This window comes from Aristolochia californica, unplaced genomic scaffold (genome assembly GCF_029961685.1).
Source record: "Aristolochia californica isolate CCGP_79_NKW_82.1479 unplaced genomic scaffold, dmAriCali1.0.hap1 SCAF_8, whole genome shotgun sequence".
Lineage (NCBI taxonomy): Eukaryota > Viridiplantae > Streptophyta > Magnoliopsida > Piperales > Aristolochiaceae > Aristolochia > Aristolochia californica.
Genome location: NW_027182279.1, coordinates 31,753,400 through 31,765,727, shown reverse-complemented (window position 1 = coordinate 31,765,727; position 12,328 = coordinate 31,753,400). Strand labels below are relative to the sequence as shown.

Genomic DNA, 12,328 nt, shown 5'->3' with positions numbered 1-12,328 from the left:
CCTCTTGAAATCGACCCAAGTGTGGATGGGGTCCTCTCCCTCTTGCTCATCTCCCATGCGTCTTCTCTACCAGAGAATAGCATCATCAGATCAGAACATAGCAGCAGTACTAACCTTAGCTTGCTCGTCTAACAACTTGCTTGCATGAAAATACTACTCCACTTGCCATAGAAAATTATCTATGACCTTTGCATCTCTCTTTCCAGTGAAAGACTTTGGCTCACACATCTTGGAAGGGATCGACCAGTCACGCACAACCTCCACCCACTTGTTGTCCTTCCATATCCGTCCTCCCCCTATCCAATGTTCAAGAAAGGACACCTCTTGCAACCCAAAGGAGCACTTCTCCTCCTTGACAGTGATGTGTCTCATCACCCGGGTGCTCATTGGGCCCCATCGTCAGTGATGTGTCTCATGATGCTTTCCAAGTGTGCGGTTTACAAAATAATCTTTACAAAAGAGGTACAAAAAGTCAAAAAGTACAAGATATTATCTTGAAAACCATGTGTTGTCTTGAAAACTGTGTGCCGAAACTGGGTGCTGGAGAAACTGCTTTTGGAAACCTGTGTGCCGAAACTGGGTGCTGGAAAAACTACTTCTGGATACCGTGTGCTGAGTGGTCTTATGAATAATCTTCTGTGTTGTTTTTTTTTTTTTTTTTTTATCTTATCTCTTTGCTAAGTACTTTGTCTTTTTAGTCTTTTCTATCCAGTCTCTTTTTTATAGTACAATCTTACTGCTTTATCTATTTGCCATCAAGTGTTGTTAAATTATGGATGGCCTCTAAGTCATAATCAAAGTCTTCGTCTTCTTCTTGGGAATAACATTGGAGAGTCTGAGTACTAGTTCTGATGGAGCCGATTTTACTGGAAGTGTCTGAATTATTCTTCTCATAACCTTGTTCTTTCAGATATTCCTGAAAATAATCTTGCATCATCTTCTTGATTTCTTCTAGGTCTGTGTACGGTTTTTCTTTACTGTCTTCCTGCCGTTTGTCTTTTTTCTTTTCATTTGACATTTTTGGCAAATGTCCTGCCATCAACGGACTTGATTTGTCTTTATTGGCTGCCGTTTGAGCCGGACTAGCTAGTGAAAACCCTTCACTAGTAGGGATCTGGATACAAATAGTACCTGTGGTCTTGGCTTTGAGCCTTCTATTTTCTTCTTCCAAAGTCTTGATATATTCTTTTTGAAAGTCATTCTTTTCTTCGAGAAGTCTTCTTTTTTCATTGAGTCTTTGAATGGTCTTGGCAAGAGTATCACAATGGTCACAAAATATAATTCTTTTATTATCCTTGGCAACACCATAGGATACTTGGTCTGCTCTCATATGTCTCAAAGAAGGAGCTATGTAATAATTGGTGCCAATAGTTAACTTGGCTGCCTCTAGTGCTTCTTGAAGATTATTAAAGTCTTTGTAAATAGGTCTGTTGAAATTCTGAACACTTTTGACAATTTCTGTCCAGGAATGAAAAATTCCTGGAGTGTGACCTTGGAAAACTACATAAAAATTAAAACTTTTCTTTTTCTGCAAAAAATATTCTGAAAGTCCGTTAATACTGGCTAAAAAGTATTTCTGATCTTTGGGAATTCTTTGGTAAGAAAGCCATAAGTTATCTAATAAACATTGTTCTTCTTTTGTAACTGAAATGCTAGGTAAAGTCTTAAAAGTAATATTAGATTTTGGAAAAACTACTAATTTCTGATTGCCAAAACTAAGAAATTCTTGTCCATAATTATTGAATCTAGAGGACGTTGGTTTGGAAGAGCCGTGGTCTGGAAAATCCATCTGTTCAATTAATCATAATATTTGTGTCAAAAAATCCTCTACTAAGAGTATCTACAAGACTATTATTTTTACCTTTAATATGTTCAAATTCAATCTTGTACCCATTTCCTGTAAAAATGTCTACAAGATTTAACCATCTTCTTCTACTTATCTTATTTTCTTTGCTTCTTTGGAAATATTTTACTATAGCCTCACAGTCTGTTCTTAAAGTAAATTCTTGTTTATTAATAATAAACAGTCTAAAAGATTCTAGGGAATAAATTACTGCTAGAATCTCATAATCTATGCTACTCATGTTTCCTTTTTCTTTAAATTTTCCACTAGCATAACTACAAATATTTTCTTGTTCTTTCTCACTATATTTGTGGGGTTTGGCTATAAGAACTCCACCCCATCCTAGATTACTCCCATCTGTTTCAATGATTAGATAATCAGAATCTAAGGGCATTTGTAATTTGGATAATGTTTGAATTTTTTCTTTAACTTTTTTAACCAAATTCTTATCTTCTTGGTTAAAGAATTTTTGGCCAGTTGGAGAAGTTTTTCCATATAGAGGGCCAATAATTTTTCCTATGTCTTTAATAAAAGGTCTGGCATAATTGACCAATCCTAAAAGTCTTTGGAGTTGTTTTGTATATGATAAATTGTCTAGCATTTCTAATATTTTCTTAGAAATATGATCTTGTAGTTCTATCTGACCTTGTCCTATATTTACTCCTAAGAATTTTATGTATTCTTTAAATAGTTCAATTTTTGTTTTACTAATAATGATTCCTTCTTGCATAAAGGTGGCTAATACTAATTGTAAGAAACCTATATGTTCTTCAATGATTTTGCTAAACACTAAGATGTCATCTACGTATACTAGTACAAATGTATCATATTTCTTGAATATATTATCCATTTTTCTTTGAAAAATAGCTGGTGCATTTTTTAACCCAAAAGGCATTACTAACCATTCAAAATGTCCTTCTGGACATGTGAATGCTGTCCATTCTATACTATCTGGATGCATTGTTACCTACCAAAATCCTGATTTGCAATCAAACTTACTAAATATCCTTTTATCTTGAATCCTATTAATTAGTTGAGACTTAACTGGTATGTTATAATTATCTGTAACTGTATTATCATTTAGCCTTTCTAATTAATAACCATTCTAGATTTTCCCCTTTTCTGTTCGCTATGTTTTCTAACTATAAAGGCTACAGATATATGGGGGCTTATGGATTTTCTAATAATTCCTAAATTTAATAATTCTGTGATATGAAGTTTAAAGTCTTCTTTGTCTAAATTTGTAGCTTCTATGTTGGCTGTTTTCACTATGTAATTAGGATTTAATAATTCTAACCTGCACCGTATGTGATTATTATCCCAGTGTTTTAAGGGATTTCCTCCAAAATATTTTGATTGGTCTAATTTGTCTATAATTTGTTGTAAGTGTTATTTATCTTTTTGATGAACATTAATTATTTCTAAATAAAGTTTTTCAGTATCTAAAAAGGTATAGTCTAAATCTATCATTCTTTCTATCCAATCATCAAAGTCTTCATTTTCTCCCATTACTTCTTCTGGATAATCCTGGGGACTTGGTAATGGTTGGATATAAGGTTCTGGTTGGACGGAAACTTGAACTAAGCCTGTATGTGTTACTGCTTCAGGAAAAGTATGGGAGTGGTGTATAGGAACTTCCTTTAAAGCTTCATCTATTTCTTCATAACATAATAACTTATTATCTAATTTAACAATATTGGTTTCTATTTGTTTTTCTTAAGGCTAGGATTGTAGGATGATGTAGTTGTTTGCAGCTACTTGGAACCGGACATTGACAACTAGTGGTTTCTTTGTCTTTTGCTTCTAGGGGACCACCACGCTTCGCTGAAGAGGTGAGAGTTGGAGAATAGGTGGTTTGGAAAGGTATAATACTAGAATTCTTATGAAATTGAAGATAATCTCGGGAAATGGTATGGGAGCCTAGGATGTAAAATGAAATTATGGCCTAGGATGATGTCTACTTTAAGTTTAAGGTCTCTAACCCATGTTAAGGGCAACAAATAAGACCCAGAAAAGGTAGCACAGTTGGTATAGAATTGGATCTTGCCTTCGTCAAAATAAGTAGTATATGGTTATAAGTACCATCTACTTGTTGACTAAATACTTGTTTAGTAGTCTTCTTTAGGAACTGAGGAGGACTAAGCGTCTGTGGATAATGCATTTAGTACATCCAGAGTCTACTAGGGCATAAAAAATTAAAGAGTGTTTATTAGGGAAAATGATTTTGGCTCGAACAAGGATACTAGAAAAGGATTTGTCTTGATTACAAACATAAGAAGTTTCTGGGTCTTCTAAACCTATAGTAATCTTTTTCTATTGTATCTAATCGGTGTTTTAGGAGGCTAATTTATGCTTCACAATTTTCTATAAAAAGAGTACTAGTGACATTCTTTTGTCAACATACAGGCCAACTGTCCACTAGTTGTGGATAAGATTTTTGATTTTTCTCTTGAGAGAGAGAGTGAGAGAGAGAGAGAGAGAGAGAGAGAGAGAAAGAGATACCTACCAGTGAGGGTTTTTCACTGGCTAGTCCGGCTCAAACGGCAGCCGATAAAGACTCATCAAGTCCGTTGATGGTGGGCATTTGCCAAAAATGCCAGAAAAAAACAAAAGAAAAATAGAAAGAAAAAAAATACACAGATCCAAAAGAAGTAAAGAAGACGATGAGACAATATTTCGAAGAATTCAGGAAGAGAGAGAGAGAGAGAGAGAGAGAGAGAGAGAGAGAGAGAGAGATACCTACCAGTGAGGGTTTTTCACTAGCTAGTCCAGCTCAAACAGCAGCCGGTAAAGATTCATCAAGTCCATTGATGGCTGGGCATTTGCTAAAAATGCCAGAAAAAACAAAAGAAAAACAGAAAGAAAAAGAATACACAAATCCAGAAGAAGTAAAAAAGATGATGAGACAATATTTCGAAGAATTCATGAAGAAAGAGAGAGAGAGAGAGAGAGAGAGAGAGAGAGAGAGAGAGAGAGAGAGAGAGAGATGACCTTAGCTACGCCATAGGACACTTGGTCTTCTCTCACATGTCTTAAAGAAGGGGCTATGTAGTAATTGGTGCCAATAGTTAACTTGGCTGCTTCTAAAGCTTCTTGGAGATTATTAAAACCTTTGTAAATGGGTCTTTTGAAATTTTGGATGTTTTCTACGACTTCTGTCCAGGAATGGAAGACACCTGGAGTGTGACCTTGAAAGACTACATAAAAATTAAAACTTTTCTTTTTCTGAGTAAAATATTCTGAGACCCCATTGAGACTGGCTAGAAAATATTTCTGGCCTTTTGGAATTCTCTGATAAGAAAGCCATAGATTGTCTAACAAACATTGTTCTTCTTTTGTAACAGAAATATTTGGTAAAGTCTTAAAAGTAATATTAGATTTTGGGAAAACTACTAATTTCTGATTACCAAAACTAAGAAATTCTTGTCCATAATTGTTAAATCTGGAAGAAGAAGGTTTGGAAGAAGCTTGGTCTGGAAAATCCATCTGTTCAATCAATAATAAGTTTTGAGTCAAAAAACCTTCTACTAAGAGTATCTGCAAGACTATTGTTTTTTCCCTTAATATGTTCAAATTCAATTTTATATCTATTACTAGTAATAATATCTACGAGATTTAATCATCTTCTTTTGCTTATTTTATTTTCTTTACTTCTTTGGAAATATTTTACTATTGCTTCGCAGTCTGTTCTTAATGTACATTCTTGTTTGTTAATGATGAATAATCTAAATGATTCTAAGGAATAAATTACTGCTAGTATTTTAGAATCTATGCTACTCATGTTCCCTTTTTCTTTAAATTTTCCACTAGCATAGCTACAGATTTTTTCTTGTTCCTTTTCACTATACTTGTGGGGTTTGGCTATAAGGACTCCTCCCCATCCGAGGTTACTTCCATCTGTTTCTATGATGAGATAATCAGAATCTAAAGGCATTTGTAATTTTGATAGTGTTTTATTTTTTTCTTAAACCTTTTTAACTAAATTCTTGTCTTCTTGATTAAAAAGCTTTTGGCCAGTAGGAGAGGTTTTTCCATATAATGGACCAATGATTTTTCCTGTCTTTTATAAAAGGTTTGGCATAATTAACTAACCCCAAAAATCATTGGAGCTATTTTGTGTCAGATAGGTCATCTGGCATTTCTAGTATTTTCTTGAGAGAGAGAGAGAGAGAGAGAGGTTTGGCTATAAGAACTCCACCCCATCTGAGATTACTACCATCTGTTTCAATGATTAGATAATCAGAATCTAAAGGCATTTTTAGTTTTGATAGTGTCTGGATTTTTTCTTTAACTTTTTTAACCAAATTTTTATCTTCTTGGTTAAAGAATTTTTGCCCTGTTGGAGAAGTTTTTCCATACAAAGGGCCAATAATTTTTCCTATATCTTTAATAAAAGGTTTGGCATAATTGACCAATCCTAAAAATCTTTGGAGTTGTTTTGTATCTGATAAATCGTCTGGCATTTCTAATATCTTCTTAGAAATATGTTCTTGTAATTCTATCTGACCTTGTCCTATATTTACTCCTAAAAAGTTTATATATTCTTTAAATAATTCAATTTTTGTTTTGCTAATAATGATTCCTTCCTGCATAAAAGTGGCTAATACTAATTGTAAATGACCTATATGTTCTTCAATGGTTTTGCTAAACACTAAGATGTCATGTATGTAGACTAGAACAAATGTATCATATTTCTTGAATATATTATCCATTTTTCTTTGAAAAATGCAAGGTGCATTTTTTAACCCAAAAGGCATGACTAACCATTCAAAATGTCCTTCTGGACATGTGAATGCTGTCCATTCTATACTATTTGGATGCATTTTTACCTACCAAAATCCTGATTTGCAATCAAACTTACTAAATATCCTTTTATCTTGAATCCTATTAATTAGCTGAGACTTATCTGGTATGTTATAACTATCTGTAACAGTATTATCATTTAGCCTTTTGTAATTAATAACCATTCTAGATTTTCCTCTTTTTTGTTCACTATGTTTTCTAGCTATAAAGGTTGTTGATCTATGGGGACTTTTGGATTTTCTAATAATCCCTAGGTTTAATAATTCCGTGATGTGTAGTTTAAAGTCTTCCTTGTCTAGGTTAGTGGCTTCTATGTTGGCTGTTTTAGCTATGTAATTGGGATTTAATAATTCTAGCCTACACTGTATGTGATTGTTTTCCCAATATTTTAGGGGGTTTTCTCCGAAATATTCTAGTTGGTCTAGTTTATCTATAATCCGTTGTAAGTGTTGTTTATCTTTATGATGAACATTAATTATTTCTAAATAAAGCTTTTCTGTGTCTAAAAAGGTATAATCTAGGTCTATCATACGTTCTATCCAATCATCAAAATCTTCATCTTCTCCCACTATTTCTTCTGGATAATTTTGAGGACTTGGTAATGGTTGGATGTAAGGTTCTATTTGGACGGAAACTTGAACTAAGCCTGTATGTACTACTGCTTCAGGCAAAGTCTGGGAGTGTTGGATAGGAACTTCTGTTAGGGCTTCATCTATTTCTTCGTAGCATAACAATTTATTATCTAATTTGACTATGGAGTTGTCTATCTGTTGTTCAAGGGCAAGAATTGTAGAATTATTGGGTTGTTTACAGCTTCCTGGAACTTTACAGGGACAAGATGTTGATTCTGATACCAATTTAAAGGAGGTACTAATTTAATTTAATCTAGTCTGGAGTATTTAAAGGTGAATTATTACGAGATTTTCTTATTACTTGCCTTCTAGGTATAAATATTTGCATAGGGGTTTCTACTACTCTTCTGTTGGAATAAAGGATAATATAAGACAGATAATACTAAATATGAAAAGATTACAAATAACTATTGTTAATGCTATAAAAACAAAGATCATGTATCTAATATTCTACCTATAATATTAGTAATTAAAAATATGTAAGAAACTAAAAGGTTTTCTAATTGTTCTGGCAGGAAAACAAAGTAATTAAATAATTCAACCACTAATATAAATAAAAACAGGATACTAGTATAAGTTCCTATATTTTAAATCTTCTACCGCAATATTTGGAGTTGTAAAAAAGAGCTAGATATATATAGTATATAGGTAATATGCGTAAGATTATTCTAAAAAACTGTCTTAATATTTTATTAACTAACCAAATAAACATAAAAGTATAGCGGCGTTGTGGCTTCCGGGAGCAACGCTTGGCTCCGAAGTGGCAGAGGCGTTTGTCAGGGCTTAGCCCTCACCCAGCAGTTTCCAGCCTAATATACCTTTATGTATAAACATAAAAACAAACACCAAGCCACACAATCTATAAAAATTAGCAGACAATAAAAGCAATGAGGATTAAACAGATAAGAACAAAACCTAAAGTTATAAAAAGCACAAGCATGGAGATGATTACGGAAAATAAGTAAGAAGTGTAATTCCCGAGGGGTTTATCTTTAGATCAAAGCTATTTAGATCTTTATGCTTACTCCTTCAGGTATGGGAAACCCAAGACACAGAGAGGTGTGCAATTTCCTAGCATTAAGCTTCTGCCATGGGCTCCAACATTTAGTCCCAAGAAAACAAAGCCCTGAAACCTCCTTGGGTATAAACGGGCAGAAACAAGGGACGCATGGACCGTGAAGCATCAAAGGAAATACCGCAATGCTTTTACTCTGTGCTTGGGATTAACCCCGGGTTAGAGGAGGAAGGTACACTAAACAGACAGAGATATTCTTTGATTAAATATCTTTGAGTTTGAGGATCTTCCTCTTGATCAATGTTCTTAAGCACAAGTTGTTGTTCATTCGTAAGAACATTAATCTGATGCATTTGTGCCATAGATTGTAGATGAGAATAGCTACAATCTTGGCCTTCTTCTGATTGGCTGGATGAGGCATAATCAATATCATCCCCAGAATCAGAGTTTAAGAGAATTTTGGCCAACTGAATTCTTAATCCTTCATCAATCTAAAGTTGGTTAAGTTTCTCTTTAGTTTTGCATCTATTTGAATAGTGGCCTAATTTACCACATTTGTAACAGTCAATTTTCTTTTTGTCTGGAGGATTTCTTCTAGGAGGTGGTCTCTGAAGAGGAGGAGGTCTCCTAGATTCATAACGAGTCTTTTGATGAGACTGTCTTTTTGGATATCTCCTACTCTAGTGTGAATAGGGTTCATGTCTCTTAGAGTGAGAGACTTTACCTTTTCCCTTCCTTTTATTGGAAGGTGATGGACCTGTGTCACAAGTAAATTGTTCACAGAATTCACCAAGCTCAAGCTTTCCAGTGAGATTTTGTTTCTTAAGCTGAGCTTGAAGCTTTAAATCATTACATAAGGTCAACCCTTCTTGGATGATAGCACTGGTAAGGAGACCATATGTATATTGATGGTAGTTTATAATTCCTACCTCATTACCTAACCTTTTTCTTACCTTGATGGCAAAAAGAGATGGTAAACCATCAATAAATTTTGCTTTCCAATATTCATTATTGGCATCTGGTCTTTGCATAACCTTAGTGAGGAAAACATCTTTATACCAGCGAAACTAGCTAAGTGTTCGACACCTAAGATTTTGCAAAACCTCTCTTCCCTTATCTGATTGGGAAGTTAGATTTCCAATGAAATGATGAACAATACAGGAAATCAAGGTATAAACTGCATCATCCTCACCTAGGTAGGCTTGGCCAGATTCAGTTTTGATAACCTTCTTTGAATTATAAATTTCCTGATGTTGTTCAGGGGTGAGGATATTATCCCACCAACCTTTGAGAGTTCCAGAAAACCCTGCAGTAAGCATTTGTACAATTCCTTGATCGAAATTCTTTTGTTGCCGACAGATTGTACAATACATAAGCATTCGATGACAATGTTCCAATATCTGATATTTAGATAATCCATCTATATTCCATTCATAAATGGATTTGCCATCATAAGATTTTTTATCTAAATAAACATTCTCTTCATACAATAGGTCTTGAGGTGTAGGCCTATGGTAATAGAGTTTGTTAGGTAGATCCCATTTCCGAGTAGACGTTTTCTCATAATCCAATTTTTGGATACTCGGATCTTGTATCATGTCTTGAAGAATTTCATCAGTCTGATTGACATTGGTTAAACCTAAATCTTTGAGATTAGAGTTTTAACCAATATCAGAATCAGAATATGTTGAAGGAGTTAAATCCTCAGAATTTTGAGATGAAAAATCTTCATTTAGATCTTCGTGAGATTCTAATGTTGGAATACTTTTCAGAATCTTTGCAGCTTTTGCTTCTTTGGCTTGTTTTAGTTGATCTTCAAAAAGATTCAATCTTCCAAGCCGAGATAATAATTCATCAACAACTTCAGAATTATTATCCCATTTAAAGTTCCTAATAGGAACGGGTGGTTTGATGAGCGGTTTATTGTTCATCAACAAAGGTAATTTTCGAGAAGATAAGTCATAAGGATTTTGACAATATTTCTCTGGATTTTACCTTTATCCAACAAATCTTCAATACAAATTAGTTGTTGGCCAATTGTTTTGAGATTTAAATTGGTAAAATTGTTGTCTCCTAATTTGACCCATAGGATTAAGAGTAGAGAGAGAGAGAGAGATGCTCGTGCTTGTCAGCCAACCAGATGATTATTGTCGGAGAGTAGACAGTTAATGACCCTATGTGCTGTCTTTCCAAACCATGAGGTCAACAACCTGTCCTAAGAATGTATCTGTTCTCAAGGTGGTTAAGAAGGTTTCTTGCCTCATCCATCCCAGTGTTGGTCATAGCACGCCTCTGATTAAGGTCTCAAGGACAAAATGTACCACTGTGCTGAAGGGAATTTTGGACCTTAATTTGAGTGTGTTTGGCATATGCATGTAGACCTCTGACCCAGGATCAAGCAAACATTTGGTGAAGTTATCTTTCTGGACATCAATTCGTAATCCACTAAAAAAACTGAGTGAGCTTGCAGATGGATTTCATAGCACTAAATGCAGAGTGAGGGAGGGGATGTGGAGGAAACCATGAGACTGTTCAAGCATTGTGGCCTCTGCTTCATGGTTTGAGGCTGTCTAGAGATTGCTTTTTCATCTTGCTTAGACTTGAAGGAGCCTCTTCAAATGTCACCTAGTGGGCTTAGGCTAGATCCCTCCATTTTGGAAGCTCTCACAAATGTTTAAGGAGATCGATGACAAGTTTTTTTAAAAAAAAGTTCTCTTGCTGTTTCTTGGGTATGCACCCCTTGCTCAGCTATTCTCCATGATATTTCTTTCATTGGGAGTGGCTACAGCAGTCAATCCTTTCATGGGTGATTGCATTCCCCTCGTATAGATGGACTGGCGATGATGGGCTCCTTGCAGTCATCTAATGTTTTTAGTAGCCAGCTCATGTATCTATTTCTCTACTATCTAAAATAAAAATGACAGAGAGAAGGAAAAGGAAGTGTTGTGCAGTGATGGGGAAGATGCAGTCATTAGATTTTGTTGGTTCTCTTATAAATGTTTCTTGGGAAGGGGCTTAGAAGCTCTGTTTGTGCACCAATTGGTGTATTGGTCTTTGTTTCACCCTTATGATGTTATTTGTGGTTGTGATTTGGAGCTTGGATGCAGGTGGTATGAAGCTGAAAGCTACTTAGCCTTTGCATGCATCCGCTCTTTGCCCTTGATTTCTCATGGTGGAAGACATAAAGGCAGATTATGTTGTTGTTTTTTCTATTGAATTTCTTTAATATTACATAAAAAATTTATGGGAGAGGAAGGGAGGAGGGGAAATTAACAGATTAGTGACTGGAGTGCCAAAAAATGTAAAAAAGGGCTTGTCATCTTTGCTGCCTGCCACAATGGCAATGAGGCTCTGTGCTTTCATGGACATTTTGATTGTGTGGTCACTACCTTCTCCATTGATTACATGAAAATTTTGCGTTATCTTTATTCTTAAATAAAACATCTATGAGTAAGCTGATTGGTAATGAGTGCTAGATTACCCTCAAACTGGTTTGTTTGACTGTTTTATTAATTGAAAGAGGGCGAAGCTTTATTCCGATATTACATGTATGACTCAACACAAGTATATGACTCATAATGGGCAAGGATAAGCTATAGTCCACTACTTTCTATATTTTGACAGTTTCATGGGTAGCTTAATCTAAGTTCATTTTTGAAAATATAATTGATGTTTCAGATACCGGATGCTTAGCCGTTCATATGCCTTTCGATGCATACTAAGATTGAGAACATCCTCTGATTTCCAGCCAGGACGCTCGGTATGGTCTTGGAGATCTTCAAAAACATTTAAGTTTTGCTTCTGATTCATATCTAACTAAGAGCTGCTCTTATGTGGTCTGATTTACTTTTTTCTTCTATAGTATGGTCATTTCTTTGCAGATCCTCAGTATGAGAACGTTCAGCACATTATATGTTGTGACTCTTATGCCACTTATAGTTATGACTTTGATTTTTCTAATTCTGTGGGATTCTCGAGGTATTCATATCCTGTCTTGATGTCATATGCTGAGAAGGATGGGTCTTTATTTTAGAA

At 34.8% G+C, this 12,328-nt stretch overlaps 1 pseudogene; it reads left to right on the top strand.

Moving 5' to 3' along the window:
* Positions 1-12,328, top strand: part of LOC137939570 (protein transport protein SEC23 D-like) — a 69,842-nt pseudogene that overhangs the window by 46,642 nt on the left and 10,872 nt on the right.